Source organism: Oenanthe melanoleuca, chromosome 3, assembly GCF_029582105.1.
Source record: "Oenanthe melanoleuca isolate GR-GAL-2019-014 chromosome 3, OMel1.0, whole genome shotgun sequence".
NCBI classification, from domain to species: Eukaryota; Metazoa; Chordata; class Aves; order Passeriformes; family Muscicapidae; genus Oenanthe; species Oenanthe melanoleuca.
Window position 1 is genome coordinate 94,010,273 of NC_079336.1, and position 15,006 is coordinate 94,025,278.

Sequence of the window (15,006 nt, forward strand, 5' to 3'; positions counted from 1 at the left end):
AGCTACACATGCATAAAATAAAAAGTACAAAACTTAATGAGGAAATTCTGTAAATATTACAAATAAAATATGATTATTACTGCATCTTACAATTTATTATGTCTTTTATTTGCCAAGACTTAATCTATTATAATTCAATAAGAATTTAACAGAATATTGAATTTGTTCTTCCAAGTAATTGTGTCTTCCCAAATGCAAAAATGCTGGCTGAGATTCTTTGCAGTACAGCCTTTAGACACTGTAAGCAGATAATTCAGTCAGGGTACAGACATCAAATCAGTCTGATGCTTTTTTACCCTTGTTTACCTGTTCCATTTCCACTGTTGCTCCAGACAACCATTAGACCAATAAAGCTTGAATGAACACATGAGCTAAGGTATTTGAAATCATTTGTAAGAGGGTATCATGCAATAGCTATAGCTGCTTCCTGAAAAAAAATCAAACCAAACAAATAATGATTTATGGAAAAGTAGCTTGCTTTTATTCCTTACTATAAGCAGAAAATCTAGATGAATTGACAAATTTGCTGTAGGAAGAACTGCACAAGAGCTTTTACACCCAAAAGCTACCTCTTTTTCTTTTTTTCTTTCTTTTTTTTTTTTTTTTCTTTCTTTATTTTTTTTTGTTATGCATATTGCACAGACACAAATAATTCTGAATTACTTCTCCATGGCTTTCCATGCATACAGTTATGCTCTGCACTATCCATCAAGCTGCTGGGGCCCCACAAACTTGTATTAAACAACAAAAAATATAAATACAGTGCCCTGGATGACAAGTCATCAAGAAAAGGTTTGGCAGAGGAAAACAGCTGCTGTATTCCTCCTGTCACGCCTTTTATATACAACAAACAAACAAACAAAAAAACAACATAACCTTGCAATAAACATGGAACAGTGTCAGTTTTAGGGGTTTATTAAGTACTTTATATAAAACCTGCAGGTCAGCTCGAGGCCCAGTCTATTTTTCAAAGAAGTTACTCGTGGTCAATAGCTGGCAAATCTGATTCCTTTGGTTTTCAAAGTCTACAGCAGACCAAAAAGCTGACCAACATTGATGGGTAACAAATTATGAAAAACAGATAAAATATTCCACTTTGTAATTGGAGATGTTACAAACAAACCAATAAATTTCCCCTGCATAAGAGCACCCCAACACTTCAGTTCAGAGCTATTCTTGGTGGGAAGGGGTGACATTTGTAATTTCAGAAATATCTATTTCACAATAAAATCCTCAGTGGGGAAACAGAAATAAAGGAACTCATGCTGAAGAATAGTTACTCAAATAGTAAACTAGTAATTCCAGAGGAGTATCTTTAAATCTCTACCACTGGCACTGAACTAAAAATCACTCTCAGAGAAGGAGATATACATGAAACTTCTAATGGCTTTTTTGCCCTCATTAAGACAGAATTTTCTCATCAAGTTAACAACTCAGAAGAAATACAGGAAAGGCATATGAACAAAACTCATGCAGCCCAGGAAACCCAGGGACTATCACCAGGACAGTAACAGCATCACAGCTTTTGCTAACTCATATTATTCAGAGAGTGCAATTATGAAAATAAAGAAGGGGAATGTAAAAGCAGACTTTCAGAGGCCTTAAGCAAGGTATCCAACTTGGAAAAAGTTTCATTGAGAGCCCTGTATTTGTGACCACCCTCTACAAAAAACTCTCTCAGTTATAAAACAGAATATATTAACCCAAATAATTCCTCCTTTTCCAGCTGTAATGTATGCTGCAAATGGATTTGATTCTGGATGGGTAATAATGCAGTGTGGTTTGTTTTTCTTACCCCATGCATCTTTGTTCTTTTTTAGCATCTTTTATACTGTGACAGACATCATCTATAGAGCAACAACAATTGTTAAACTACTTTTTCCTTTTCTCAGTAGCCCACTATATGCTGCAAAAGTTCAGCAGGCCCCATGCTAAAAATCCCAACAGCAAACTTACTGAAGTAAGTGAGTTTCCACCTAAAATCAGTTACAAGATCAGATTACAGATTTTATCTACTCTCAGAATTATTACTGAAGAGAAAGCCTAGACATTTCTCTTCAGTTGCCCACCAAGTAAGTGATTCTGGCTCAACATTACTTAGATGAGAGATGGAGAAGAGCACCTACAGACAAATTTGTGTCACTATTTTTTAAATAATAATAAAGATAAATTGCTATTATCAATGGAATATTACTCTGCCAAGCCTCTGAGTCTCTGCAACCGTCTCAGGCTTTTAAAAATCTATTTCCAAGACAAATATAAAAGAAAAAAACCATTTGCAAATAACACTAAAAATGTTCTAGCCATTTAATTGGAAAATTCCATTTGAGAACTTGAAATTTTGCAGGGCTGCCTTTGTGTCAGGAGTACACAGAACTCTGAAGCATACTTACACATCAGCAAGTATCACAAGTTTATAACAACTTTAAAAGTCACATAAATTGTAGTTTTCTAGTGAGCTGTGCTTACAGGCTGGCTGCTTTCCAAGGTAAGCATAGAACAACAATAGATGGGTTACCTGGCAGGCTCCAAAGCAAAAGAAGAAAAATGCAGCAGTTCTGCAGAAAATTTATAAATGTTCCATTCCCACTGAAAGCAGCAGCAAAGAGTTTATTTGCATTTGCTCCATTTCTGGGCATGAAATCCTGTTTTCATTCTATTAAATACCCAAAGCATAGTCAAAACCCCTGAGTTCCACTACTGTCCCACTATTAACCAGCAGTATTTCTGCTTCAGGACCTTACTGTCAGAAATTAATATCTGCTGTGCTTTTCAGTCTTCTAGACAGCAGCCTTCACACCTCGTTTGTAAAACCCACCAGTAGGTTCAGTCAACAGCATATCTGACTACTTCTAGGATTACATTACAAACCACTGCTAAGAAGGGTAGCTTCAACCCCTTCTTCAGCTCTGTAATTTCTTCTTTCCATCAGGTAAGGTAAGCTCTCTTCTGACAGGATTCCAGAGGGATGTCCCCAGGGCTTCAGGTGGATTGAGGACTTCAAAGCTATTTCTAGCACAGCATTTCAGGGTGCAAACTATCAGTAAGTATTGTGCTGTGCCTGGGAAGATGCACAACTGAGTTTGTCCATCTGTAATTCTGCTAATGAAGCTCTGTGACTCAGCAGGGATTCTCACAGTAGCAGCCTGATGCAGTCATGTTGCCTCTGCTTCCTGGGCTACTGAATCTAATTCAGTAAAACATTTTTCTTCAGACTTAAATGCTCTCAAAGCCAGAAAATGTCTCATCAGTACAGTACAATAAAGCAACTCATGTTTCTTGTTAAAGCTGAATGGCTTTGGTCCCTCAAACACCTACAAAGATGTAAGTCATCATTTGACTCTTACTGGTAAATTTTTTGGCATGCAAAGGACCCAGGGCTATTGACAGACAAATGAGTAACAAAATGTTTTGCATAAGCATTTATCAAGGTCATTTTAGCCTAAAACAAATTACCAGCATAAGAAGCTAAATGAAGTAATTCAATGCTGACACAATCAGGGAAGTTTATCTGCCAGCGCTTATGCAATACTTTATTAAGCTCCCAGAATACAAGCAGGAAAAAAAAGCAACATCTAAGACCATGATTTTTAGCTTTTTAGTCTTTTATTATGCAAAATAGTAGCTCATTTGAAACAGAAACTTGTTTTCTAATAAAGGTTGTCAGAACTGAAAGGAGCTTATAAAAATAATTAGAAGTGGTTCAATAGGTGCTGCATTTCCCATCACAAAGACCAAGTCCATGTACAGTAAGAACAAGCTTCAAGTCAGCTGCAAACACATTTGGCAGCTGCAGAAGCTTTAGACAGACCAGCGGTGGCAGGCACACAGATCCCAGTCAATCTAAGAACAAAGTATCCATTAAATAATTCCAGAACAGCAAGTGACCTAGTCAGAGAAATAATCTATTACAGTTACTCAGGGACTACTAGATTTTAAACACGTGAGCAATGCTCTGGGCTTAACAACAGCTATTAGGAAAAAAGGGGGGCAAGAAGGAAAGGCTGCAAGAGCTACAGATAAAGAGCCTCTCAACAACATCTGGGGCATCATTACAGACCAAGTGATCTCCTTTCCTGTCTCTGACTCAGTACCACTGATGTTGCTACAAAAGTGCCTTAGAAGCTGAAAAGTGATAGGGGAAAGAAACAAAAAAACCCCCAACTTTTAAAAGGCCACTGGAGCAATAAAAAACCAAAAACATTTGGATCATTCAGAAAACTATACTGCTCATACCTAGAGAATGAGAGGCCAAAAGATAAATACCCTGACCTACACAAAAGCTATCATGTGGAAGATAAAGGAAACAGGTGATAAGGCAGAAATAGTAATAGTCTAGAGAAGGTTATTTCTTGGTATCCCCTCTCCCCCTTAAAATAAATAACAATAAAAAATGAATCAAATAGGAAATGCAAGGAGTCAATCTTTGCACTAGACAAATCTTACCCAAATCTGGCTGCACAGGTCAAGCTACCAGAAATATTTAAATCAAGAATCTTTTCACAGCAGCTCTTATAGTCATGACACATGTTTAACATCAGCCACATCTAGGCTTTTCTTTAGGACCAGAAAGATTTTATGATCTACCAATCCATTTTAAGGACTTCTCTTCCTTTTTTCCCCCCTTTTCTCTTTTGCTACTAGAGTCTTGAAGATCTAGTATTTTCTCAGTTATTTCCAAGTGGAAACACACCCTGGTGTGTGCTTCCCCTTTTACCAAGGGCCCTGACCTTTCAGGAAAAAGATTACACAAAAACACAGAATTCCTGGAAAGAATTTGCTCTTTCTGATTAGCACGGTAATATCACAGAAACAAGCAAGAATTTAACTTCAAGGTATAAAACATGCTCATTAGTAAGTAATTGGGCAACTAACTAAGGATGTATGTGAGAAAGCAAGCACATCTTTCTAGTTGCATTCATAAAAGGATTCTCAAATGTAACCACAGCTCTTAAAATGCTTTTAATGAGCTCATTGCAATGCATATTGAGGGAGTGATATTTTTATTGGGGAAATTACTAATTATGGACTTGTCAAAAATAGTTGCTTACAACATTCCACTTCCCTCTCTTCCTCACCAGGTTGAGGCTTCTCTCTGTGTTGTCTGAAAGTAAACATGATGCTGAAACTCTCAGAGTAGCTTCTAATAATCAAAGGACAGTATGCTTTTATTTACTGGGACACTCTGCATTCAAACACAACAGCCTCAAGAAAATTACTCCACCTCAGGTATGACTGCAAGGCATGCTCAAGTTAAGAAAAACATCACAAACACAGGTACAAAGTTAAACAAAGAAATACCAGCATTAAAAATAAGAACATTGACTATGAAATATTCTTATGTTCCAGAGTTAAGTAACATTTTTCATCTGGGCAGGGAAGAGACAACTATATTCTCCTACACTGAGATGTTCAGCTCTGAAATATTTTTGTTGCCAGCAAGACCATCAAAAACAGCTTGATAAACAAGAGCAAGAACAGTGATAGCAAACGATGCAACAGAGAGATCAAAGACCTGAAATTACACAGTATCACTTGGAGCCTATTAAAGCCACTCATTTATGCTAACATAAGTAAATACATGGGAACTATTTAGAGAAATTGTAGTTACATAATCTTCATCAAACAAGGGACAGGAAAATTGTTCCAACCCTTTACTGAAATATGATGAATTAATTAACTGGCAGCTGGGTCAACCTGCTGTCTTTCCCAGAGGCACAAACCCAAGATGACACACAGGGATGCCACTTTCCAAGCTCATGGGCAGAATGAATAGTACAAGAATTTCTGTTCTAGTGGAGGCACCAAATGAAGCTAACTCATTCCTATGTCTTAGATCTGACTGAGCAGGGTTTTACACCTAATTCTCCACAATGGCACTGAGATAAGAGCACCAGTGACAAGCTCTTCATAGTTCTGACTTCTCCCCTCAGCAGGCACACCTTGAACAGTGGCTGATGCAGTGGCATTTCTGAAAAAGTTAGCTGTGATTGTTAAGATAAAAAAATCCAACTTCCACAGGAGAACATATGTTAACACTTCTGAGTACTTCCACTCCTAAAACTAAATACGAGTTCTTGTACATACTTAGATCTGAATTTATACAGGAGCACAGGCTTCCATGAGGGTAGCTCTTAATATGTAGATGGCCTTAAAAGTTCCCCTTGGAAATGCACAAAGCATTGTATTGTTTTATTTAAAGATAAATAATGCCTTTTTCATAGTTAAATAAAAGATAAAAGTTTGCAATTTCTACTGGCATCTACAAATACGTTGTGAAAAAAAATCCCTGGCAGTTACAGTATGAGTTATACACCTGGACTAACACAAGTAACTTAGAAGAAAGAAGGCTAAAACATATAAATATTAATTTTATGTGAAGTTGCTTCATTCAAAACTTACTTCTCTCACAATTCGTTTTCACCTGCTCCTGCTTTTGTTGCAGATGAGCAGCCGGAGAGAGAGGACAGAAAGAACCAAAACAAGGCAGTGCTGGGAATGAAGGAACACACTGTGTCAAAGGAGAAGCCCAGAGCTATTGGAAAGCCCTGTACTCCAGTTAAGCAAAGCAATACAACATGCCTTCTAACAAAGACAATTTGAAACCAATTACAATCCAGAAGATTAATGGACTGACTTGGGCGTGGAGGAGCCTGAGTTTTCCACCGCCCATACTGCCCAAGAATCCTCATCTAACTTGCAGAAGGAGGGGGAGAGCTGCTTAGAATTTTCAAAATGCAGTAAGGGGAAAATTTGAAAACAACTTGAGGAAACATGGACTCCTGCTGAGCACAGAATTTTCAACAACAGCCAAGATTTATTATATTGAAAATTTTTTTCCAACACAGATACAAGCTACAACAGCGTGTGCTTCCTCTCCAATTCAGCCACAGCTGAACATTTCATTGAACCATTACAATAAGAAAAGAAGCTTTCACAACAACTTTAAGAAGCTCTCTTCTTCTGGGATCAAACAGATATATTATTAAAGCAATGCCCATAAGAGGAATCAATCATTGGACATGTCAAGGATTGCTGGGCAATTAAATCCAATTATTAACTTCGACATATTGATGAAAAATTCAGAACAGAGTATTGAAGAAAATAAATTGAAGACAAATGCTCATGAAACTATTCTTTGAGTCTTTACTTTCCCTCTGCCCTGGATCTGAATAATAAGAAATGCAAACAATCCTCTTCATCAATATTTAAAAACGTTTTTTAGGCAATGCATACCTTAAATTCACTATTAAATAATGATATTATTAGTATATTTTCTAAGCAATCAAAGTTTTATTTTGTTTGTTTGGGGGTTTTTACTATAGAGAAATGGGAACAGACAAAGGAAGAATTTCTGCCACAGAAGGTGAGAGCTAGCAATAGTCATCAAACCCAGCATTTTTAGATCTTTCCCTCACCTTCACTAGTTTAATGAAATGACAATTCACCACCCTTTTCAAAGAGAAATACATAAGCAATGTAATACAAACCCAGTGAAACAACACAGCAATATGAACTCTGTTTGAAAGCAGCTGACTGGTCAAACAGCACATGGGTAGCCCTCACTAGTCCCAGTGTGTGCTGCTCTTTGATTTGTTTCCATCAGGCAAAGGACGTCGATGTAAAGGTACAGCTAGTTCTTTGAAAGGAATATCATTAAGGGATAAAAATAAAAAACTCAAAGTATCAAGGTCTTATTATAGAACAACCCATTTTCTAACATCAAATGAACATTCTCTATTTTTTCCTTACAGAAAGGAAAACACTTTTTGTATAATACTAAGTATTTACAATCAAATAATCTTTATTATTTACATAAGTCGCTTTTAAAACCTCCCCTTGTAAATCGCATCTAATTCTATTATTTGGTTTTATTCTATCCACTTTTTTCTTTTTTTAATTAAACTTTGCTCCACAGAAACATCAGCAATTATGCTTGGTAGAATGGGGTAAGAAGTTCACACAAAGCTCTCTCACTGCACAGGCAGTGATGACGGGTCCTGTTAAATATGCATTTTCTCACCTTAAAGATATTTCACTGGAAGAGCCAGAGCAGCAGAAGAAACAGTAATGGTCTCTTGGCAAGCACATATAAGCTGCCATTATTGTGATGAAACATTAAACCACAAGCAGCTTCTACAGCCAGACCTGCTTAGGTAAAAGAGCACATTTCTTCAAGTGTTTTAGTTTAAACAGAAATTAAAATACTAAAATACTAGTACTAAAGTACTTTAGTACTTCAGTATTCGAGTGTTAAGAATTGTCTTCTAACTCAGCTTTCATCTCTATTGTATGTATAATCATTATTGTGTTTTTGGAGTAAGGGTTTGGTTGTTTTCATTTTTTAAAGATCTTTGAGAAAAGATTAAATTGAAAAGAAATTAGTTGCCTTCTGCTTCCTACCAGCAAAGTAGTACAGACTTTTTAAAATCCTGGATCAAAACTACCTTATGCAATTTTGAATTTGCCAAGCCTAGTACCAATCCATCAAAGAAGGATTTCCTTCATCTCATTTTGGGCATTTACATAAGTAACTTAAGTTGGGTCACTGGAATTATTCTCCCTCATTCCCCATCCCATCCCATCCCATTCCATTCAGAAGGCTCATCCTGTAATCTAAATTCACAAAAGAAAACTGCACTTTCTCTCCCTGTGAAGCAGCAAATATACATACAGCTTATTTTCATGGAGGCTTGATCTACAGGGGGTTAATATTTTAGAACTCCTAGGTAAAATCTGCAATCACAGTAGGAAAAGCTAAAGAGACACTTAACCTCAGGAATGCCTCACATCTTTATGACATTAGGGCTCTCAAAATGCAAATTACTGTGCAGGCAATGTTTTTCCAAGTTTTTCCTCTGAGAAAAGGAGGTGAAGAAAAAAGGTACAAAATGCCCTGGAAGAGCTTCCTGTTAGGAATAAAAGGGGTTTTTCTACAAGAACATGCTTATCTCTGTAGATGCACACAACTTGGATTTGAAAACTAAATTTCAGAATGTAATGAAATTTAGCCCTTTCAAGATGTTTTGGAGATCAGTTCAAGAGCCAGGTCATAAGACTCACTGAGATATGTAAACAATAAAAAGTGACAATAAAATTGCCATTTTTCTCTTCACATATAAAAAATTACTAAATGTACAGAATCATAATGAACTTCAGTAACCAAAAAAACCTGTTTCCAAAATTAATTGCTTCTGCAAAATAGCTCCCTCTTCAGTTTTCTTTCAGCTTGATCCTGCTGATTTGAACATACAAAAGATCCTTCAATCAATACCACCAGTTTGGAAAAACTCTGTTAGACTGAAGTGACATTTTAATTATCAAGGACTAGTCCTCCTCAAAGTTATAAGCCAGAAGATATCATTAGATCACTTAATCAAACATTTACAGAATGCTATTCCACAATATTCAACAATAGTTGGTCTGCAAAAAGGTTTCCCCATAGTTTGATATGGTAATTTTGATCTATAAAGAGAATTGCAAGGTAACCACAAAACTCCAGTCTTCATTTAAATAAACTGACAAAGTAATAATATACCATGAACAGCCAGCCTCCAGTCTAATTATTCATAATCCAAAAGACTAAACAGTGACCAAGCTCAGAAATTTAGTTTTCCTAGTTTAACAAGGGACTTTCTGAGCATGTATACAATTTTGAAGAACTTGGCCTTTCAACAACTACTCCTTATATTTATTTGCATGTTTAGAGACAAAAACATAAAAAATGAGATTGCAAAGCTTTTGCTCAGGGTTCCTATCTGGTTGAACAAACAGTTACAGAGCATCTATCAATATTTAGATTTATTCATAGCCCAAAACAAGCTAAGAATTCACACTTTACACATGGAAATGCAGAATTGAAAGTAAGCTGCAACACAGCTACTAATTCCTGAATGGAAAACTCATTTCACTTTAGAAAGGGGAACTAGGACAGCATTGCCACAGGAAAATGCCACTTTCTCTCAGTATTTGCAAGATCCTACCAGGTAAAAGCTGTAAGTTAATGCAGGGGATATTTTTCTAGTTATACTGGGATAGGAAGGTGTGTGTGCATAGTTTCACATATTTTACAACTTACTTTAATCTTATTTTGGATTTCGGTTTCCTGTTTGCTCTTGAGACCTCTTTTTGGGTATCCTGAATTTGTTTCAGATGTAGCAATTTGTCCAACTAGAAGAAATTATGCTACTAATGATGTAGAAAGGGCCTAGATAAAAAGTCACTTAATTTCTCTACAAGATAAGCTCTTTTTTCATAAAGGATGAGGATGCTAAACCACGAAATTTTCAACATTTAGGAGGACTGTACTGCTTAAGAGCAGAGCAGATATTTCTAATTAAACTGTAAGTGGTGTTCTTATTCCAAGGCTCTCCATTTGGTTGCTTATGTTTTAAAAAAGGGAACAGTTAGTTATAGAAGTGATGCGTGTTTATGTAAATCAAATATATCTCTACCAATGTAGAGATAAAAATCTAATTAACCTCTGCAGGCAGTTTTACTTATAGTATTTATGCTTTACTTTCCAGTAAATTAATGATTGGGAATTTAAATAATTTTGCTTCACTAGAGGGATCACATGATTTTTTAAAATACTCACACTGATCTATCTGAGCCCTGGATGAGGGTAGGGAGAGGAGTAGCCTTAATTCACTGTGAGGAGCACTGTTTGGTGAGCTGGTCACATAAGCTTCTGTGGAATCACATATTCCAAGAAACAGTGCCAAGGTCCTCAAGAGTTTACAATTCTTCAGATGCACTGAATTGCTTTACTAAACTAACTGCACAAGAGAAACACATTTTTGTGTATATTTCCACCAAAGAAGTAAGTCTTATCTTAGCAGTACAACAAGAACTCTAAGAGTATTGATTTTTTTTTCCCTTGCAAGAGAAGTCAGAATGTAGAGCTTTAAGCATATGCAAGAGCTGGGTCAGACTATATGGATTCACAGTAAATACAAGTATTTTTGGGTTCCACTTTTGAGCAGCAATGACTATGTCTTGGTGAAAGACTGGCATTCTGTCAAGCTTTTGCATCTCCCACACTGGACAAGGAAAAGGAGTTAATTATACAAATTTTATAATTATACAAGATTTAAATCCAGAAAAGAGCTGCCCTTATTACATTTCAGGGATTGAGTTCTAGAAAATTCTATACCCAGCAGGGAGTATACATCAGCATGAATGGAAAACTGCAAGCCATAAGCTATGAAACCATTACAAACTCCCTCAGTGACCTTCTTTCAGCACAGGACCTTTGCAAGCATCAGTTCACATCTGCTAAAATAAAACCTACTTCCCTCATACAACACACATGATTAATATCAATTTTCTGTGGAAGAGTATTCCTTGCTTCCTGTGTATTCCTTGCTTCCTGTCTTTGCTCTGTGCAGAGAAATTAGAGACAAGAGGACAACTGCCCACACGGAGAATAGACTGCAATGTCCGTATGCAAAATACATACCATTGCAAAACCAACATCACACTGGGCCAGAAAAAGCTACCAGCTTGTCTTTGAAAAGAAAAAAAAAAAATTAAAAAGCCCAAACTACAGACTTAAAAAGGAATAAAAAGGAAATGAGTCATGGGGAAAATTTCAGGGAAGTTTCACATGAAAAGGAAACCCATAAGCAATTTCATAAAGTTTTCCATGCTGTTGTCCTCCCCCTCTTCCCCCCGCCCTTTCTTTTTTCTTTCCCAGAAGCTTGATGGAAGAGGACAGGTCTCAAAATACTTTTATTAATCCTGCTATTAGAAGGAGAACAAAACAGAGAATAGGCCACAGTGTGCTCTGACACTCTCAAGATTTGTCTGCTGCATCTTTTTATTCATGGAACAAAAAAATGCACTGCATCAAGAACTGGCAACTACAACCATTCAAAAACTATGAATCAGATTGCCAAAACCCAAACACATTAAATAACCATTCCATCTCCAGTTTTCAGACATGCTGTCAGGAAATGAATGGCTTCTTTCTTCTCCTACGTCAAATGGGCAGGTGGAAAATTCCCAAGCACATTCTTCTCATGGCTATGTTCTCAATCAGCTGGAAAGCAAATGTGTCAAAGTCCCAATAAGGACATTTGATTTATATCTTAAAGTCCCACCCTGACACTCAGAGGCAGTCTTCCTTCTTTGCTCCTGCACTAGAGAAACCAGAAACTTGGGAATGTTCAGATGTAGAAGGGGAAAAAAAGATTCCAAGAGATAAAGATGGGTCCTCAACATCCCTATTATAAATTGGCTTTACTTAAGCAAATTATCTTCTTTCTTCTGTAAATATCTTAAGTCATTACCTAATTAAAGAAAGAAAAGCAAGATGCTTTGCTGTTCCAGGCCAACATACTTTTCTTATGAAGAGCACAATAGTTTGGAAAGCAGATGGAAACACCTGCTGGAAGCTCTAAAGAACTCTGATCTTCCCAGCTGCTCAGAAGACTGAAGCACACTGCTCTGCTTGATATATTTACCTGTTCAGGAGTTTACAACCTTTGCAGCTTCTATATATCACTCAGAGTCAGTCTTGACTCTGAACGTGGCCCAAGAAAAGGCTTTTTCAAAAAAAGTTTACCACAAATAGAGTCTGCAGGGCAATTTATCTGAATTAATTCAGAACAAGAAAAATTGAGTCCTCATGCAAAACATTTGTTTCCAGGAGGCTCACAAAAGGATTCTGCTACTGAAATGACATAATGTTTGTCTTGAACAAGCGTGGTTTTCCAGGAGTCTTCCAATGAGACATTGTCTGGACTCAGTGAATCAAAATTTCTAGCTCTAGCACTTTCCAAAATAAACAAAAAAATAAACTATATTAGCAATCAAAATAGAAGCAAAAGCACAGGAATTGAGAAGCTCTTTTCCTACACAGACATGGTACTCAGATTCCAGACTATGCCTTAATTTGGATGGCTGTTCCCTTTGATTTGGAATTCTACTCTTATAGTCATCGACCTAGAAATACTTTATAGATACTTAACCCTTGGGGAATGGTCACAATTAGGATCCTGGAAAAAAAATAAAAATTAGGGCGGTCACTAGTCTCACCATGGCTCACACACATAGAGACGGTTTCAATGAATCAATTATTAGCTGTTTGAATATGTCAAGGCACAGTTCACACAGTCATTTCACTATACAGATCAATTGTGCAGATCTGACACATCAAAAGGCAGTGATCTCAACAGTTTGAATGGATAAATTCAAACAGGATTTCTTCTAGTAAAGCCATTGATGAAAAAAAAATATTCTTTCTTATCACACATACAAACATGTTTAAGTTCAATGGTTTGTTGATAAAAAACATCTCTCATAATAATAACTCATTGTAACTGCAAGAATTTCAATTAAAGTAAGAACAACCTGTAGAAAAAACAGCATGCATGATACAAGACATAAGCTGCAGCCAGCCTCCAGCATAATATGAGCCAAAAGAGATGACTTTGTGAACTCCATCAATGGAGGTTGCCATACACTCCTAGTACAGAAGAAACCCAAACAGGGTTTATTCTGTAGCTACAGATAACATCTTGATTATTGCTCTAAGAACCTGCTTCCTGTCCCTCTTGCTGCCCTTTGGCCTTAGGTTCTGATCCAGCAGTGCCCTTTGGCCCCTCAGTTGTATTAACTCATTCTGCCAGCACAGCCTTGGTTTCTAATCCCACCTCTGCTCTGCTTAACACTGATTCCTGGACCTCATTACCAACATGCCCCTGTCCCCTCCCCCTTCTTTTTTTAACCACTCCACTGACACTCGAGGAAGAACAAGCAAGCAGGAGAGAACTTCTAGCCTAGAATCACTCTCTGGAGCTTGGACCCCCTCATTTTCCACTTCTTCGTAACACTATTTCAATCCTGCCTGCTCTAAACTACAGATCTATCCACTCATGCCCCAGCTAAGATTCCTTGCAACCAAATAAAAGAAAAGCAACTGGCACCAACCCAGTTGATACCTTAGAAACAAGAATAACACCTGAGCATCACTGAGGACCTACCAGTTGCCCTAGAGTTTTCTGCAGTCTTAACTGATGAGGAATAAAACTTTAACAGTCAGATAAACCATACACCCTTTACAGTACTTGTTCTCTATGATTTTCCTTATGGCATCTATTCTGAATTGGAGCAGAGGTTGAAAAAGAGTGGGTTTTTTTTGTGGATTTTCTGGGAACTTTTGCTATTATGCTGGGACAGGGAAGGAGAGAAACATTTATAAAAAATTTGGCAAGAAGTGGCAATACCCACTTTTCTTTTGTTATTTTGGCCCCCCAGTGCCAATATTTTTGGATCTTCATTCTGGAAAAAGTAGAAAGATGAGGAATTGTCTGAAGGAGCATTTGCTGGGCTGCCTGCCCTCAGAAAACTGGAAAATTGCCAAGGTTGAAGAAAGTATTCTATAAACTCAGATCTGACTTGTGTTGAACAGAACAACATTTCTAGAGAATTAATATTTCCAGTGTCTTGACCTAGGAAACTTTATCTTGTGTGATGTTCACAGAAATGACCAGTGGAAAAAACACAGAAATGGACCATCAGCAGTAGTGCAGCCAGCTGCCCTGTCTGACAGTGTCCTGTCAGACACCCTGGTAAGAAGGTGCAGGAAGAAAGCCTGCAAGAGACAGAGATGGTGAGCTGACTCTTAGCCTCTGTGAACATTTATCTTACATCATATAATACTCAGGCTTACATTCTTCTCACTATTACTCATTCATTAGCAGACTGATCTTCTCTTCTATACAAAAACATCTAATCCTTTTGTTCTGCAAGCAATCTTTAAGCCTTCTTCACTCTTGCTGAGTACCCAAATTCGTGAAGGAAAAGGATTGACAGCAGCCAGACAACCTGCCCATTCAAACAACAATGGAACAAATCACACCCTCGGGTTCACTCGGCTATCAGTAATCAGTCAGAAGCCCCACACTTAAAATCCTGTGACTTTAAAATAAAGTCGAAATGCTGTATCTTGTTCTAAGGAAAAGTTCCCATTTTATGGAATATCTTACTAGGGGACATTGT

At 37.1% G+C, this 15,006-nt stretch overlaps 1 protein-coding gene across 4 annotated transcripts in view; it reads right to left on the reverse strand.

Annotated features, from left to right (window-relative positions):
* LCLAT1 (lysocardiolipin acyltransferase 1) overlaps positions 1 to 15,006 on the reverse strand; it is a 109,891-nt gene that overhangs the window by 78,088 nt on the left and 16,797 nt on the right. For 2 of the 4 annotated variants that reach the window (XM_056487629.1, XM_056487626.1), the window contains one exon: positions 307 to 427. The exons of the other annotated variants lie outside the window; for them this stretch is intronic. The gene's annotated coding sequence lies outside the window, so the exon portion shown is untranslated. Of the gene's footprint in view, positions 1 to 306; positions 428 to 15,006 lie in introns of those variants that run through there. 4 annotated transcript variants of the gene reach the window in all.